Consider the following 2692-nt stretch of genomic DNA (forward strand, 5'->3'; position numbering starts at 1 on the left):
CGCTGCTCCTGTGTGTATTCCAACGGGAACGCCACGGTGTCTCCGCTGAAGTTATTCGGAGGATTAAATTTTGCTTCGTACACACGACAGTGTCTGGGCTTTAGCTGCGCGGTCTTTTCCTGGACCAAAATCCTGTTCCAGAGTCCCTCTGAAGCTCCCTCAAAGAAATCTTCAGAATCCTTACCGACCACATGAAAACTTCCAGAAGTATTTTTAATTGCCTTTACTAAAGAGGCCTGTTAATGGTTTAGTTTACATTGGCTAGTGACATCAGAAGAAGATGTTAGGTAGGCTTTGCTAAAGCTTTATTCTTGTGTACTGATAGTTTGAAGAACTGTAAAACCTTTAAGAATGAAGTTGTCCGGACTTAAAAGTTTGCATCACCTATGCTAACACCCACAGGATGTTTTCTTATTACAGATGGGTGTAGCAGCAGATGTTAAAAATAGTGAGGCCACATCCTGCACCTCAGCTGATGACAGAAATCGTGACGAGCTGTTATTTCTGCTTCAGAAATCCACAAAGTACCCTCAGCATAACTGCCTGAGTGCCATCGGGATGAACACTCACCCAGTATGTATTTACATCATGCCTGTGGTGCTTTAACTCGCAGTAAATATTGTGGGATCTAAAACCCACGCGTTGGACTGGCTGCCACACCAGCAGGAAGGGGAAATACTCGTGAATACCTTTTGAAAGACTTCCGTGCTGGTCTGCAGAGACAAATTGACTGAAAGTATTTATTACCATACCTGTCGGGAAGTTAACACACACTTCACAGGGTCATGGGAGCTTAGCCAGCCCTCTAGCACCCTCTAGACAAGAAATAGTTTTGTTGAAATACTGTTTGTTATCTTTTACTATTTATACGACCAATAGATTTTTAAAAGCATAATTTATCCTGATATCATCCCTGTTATTAAGAAAATAAAAATTATAAGCCTTACTGTAAAAGCATGCAGTTAAATGTCATCATCATTTACAAGAGCATGTAGTGACAGGACAAGGGGGAATGGCTTCAAACTGAAAGAGGGGAGGATTAGATTGGATATTAGAAAAAAAAATTCTTTACTGTGAGGTTGGCAAGGCCCTGGCACAGGTTGCCCAGAGAATCTGTGGATAGCCCATCCCTGGAAGTGTTCAGGGACAGGTCTGAGCATTCTGGTTTAATGAAAGGTGTCCCTGCCCCGTACTCTGGGTGGGGAGAACCCCTGGCCAATGGTTTCATTCACAGCTGAAAGTAACAACAGCTTTCTCCACCAAAAGCAAGCTCTGCAGCTCTCTGGCACCTGTACAGATGTGCCTGGAAGGGAAATGCAGGCAGGAATCTCTTTTCCTCCACACCTCCACGTGAGGACATTTGCTGCAGCCTACACAGGGCTCAGGCATGCTGTACTGCAGGGCTCCTGCTGCTGCAAATCCTGCAAGGAATTTAGAAAAGGGAACTGATTTGGAGTATTTTCTCCATTGGAGGCTGAGGCTTCACTGTTGGCTACACAATAAATACTTCTTGTAGGGCAGATAAAAAATATGTGAAAACAGTGATGTTGTATTAGTTCATGTGAAAAGTTTAGAAGACACATTACACATCTGGAGCAGCTAGATGGGATCTTCTCAGGCAATCTGGAACATCTGTGCAGGATGCCTCATAAAGGCAGTGCAGGAGCAAGGCTGTGATGGTATATTTTTATATACAGCTACACTATACATCTGCTCAGCTTGAGCTCGGGTGTGCTTTTACTGTTGCCAAAGCCTGTGTGTCCTTTGGCTTAGCATTCCCAGCATTGTCATTCTTGGTATGGTTCTGCTTTCCATGACAGGATTTCCTGGAAGAGTATCAAAGCTGTCTCAGCTCTGATACATTTGTTTGGCAGCGATCTGTCCCACTCACTCCGTGAGATTTCAGTCACTCAGCAGGCACCGTGTCACCACTTCTCCAGCTCTGGAACTGGGAGCTTGACAAATGCAGCTCTTTGAAGACATTAAGAGATGTCACCATGCTCTGAACAAACAAGATGGGAGCAAGAAAATAAGTAAATTGAACAAGAAAAAAAAAAGTAAATAAAATAAAGTAAATAAAGAAACCAGAGAGTGGCTTAGGCTTCCAGATTTATTCCCACTTCCTTGACCAATAAACTTGACCAAGCATTTACCTTGTGACACTTTTTGTCACCAAATGATCATTTTGAACTTCAAATTGATCATTTTGATCTGACTTTGTAAATATAAACTCAGCTCATTAAATGACAGACAAACCCAAGGAATTTAGTGGAAAACACTCCATATTTAGGAAAGTTACAAACGTAATCTTGATTCTTTTCTGGATCTGTGAAAACTTTCTGTGTTTATCCCTGAAGATCCTTAATTCAGCCTCCTTAGCCTGAACCTAAGGATATTTCCATGCAGGATTCATCTGAGACTGACAGGTTTCCTGTATGTGTCTCTGTTTTGGCACAGCTGTTTCCTTTTATTTCCTGGAACTATGCTGGGGATCACTGCTGCAAGGGGCAGATGCAGCTTCTCCTCATTGGAACATTCAATCTCAAAAGCCAAAGCGAGAGGGAGGGAGGCAAAACCCCAAGTTCATGTGCAAGAGAAAGCAGAAGACCCAAAGGCGTGGTTGGTTTGTTCTCTTGACAAAGTTGTCTCAAATCTGTGTCTCAAAGCCTGTGTTTCTAAGCCAAAGGTTCTG

The 2692-nt window shown here is 42.9% G+C and overlaps 1 long non-coding RNA gene across 1 annotated transcript; it reads left to right on the forward strand.

Moving 5' to 3' along the window:
* The first annotated feature begins 12 nt into the window (after positions 1-12).
* Positions 13-2080, forward strand: LOC132340913 (uncharacterized). The gene is made up of 3 exons (XR_009490025.1): positions 13-287; positions 421-573; positions 1821-2080. It is a non-coding gene; the product is annotated as an uncharacterized LOC132340913 (long non-coding RNA).
* Positions 2081-2692: the final 612 nt, after the last annotated feature.

This window comes from Haemorhous mexicanus, chromosome 2 (genome assembly GCF_027477595.1).
Source record: "Haemorhous mexicanus isolate bHaeMex1 chromosome 2, bHaeMex1.pri, whole genome shotgun sequence".
In the NCBI taxonomy this organism is placed as follows: Eukaryota; Metazoa; Chordata; class Aves; order Passeriformes; family Fringillidae; genus Haemorhous; species Haemorhous mexicanus.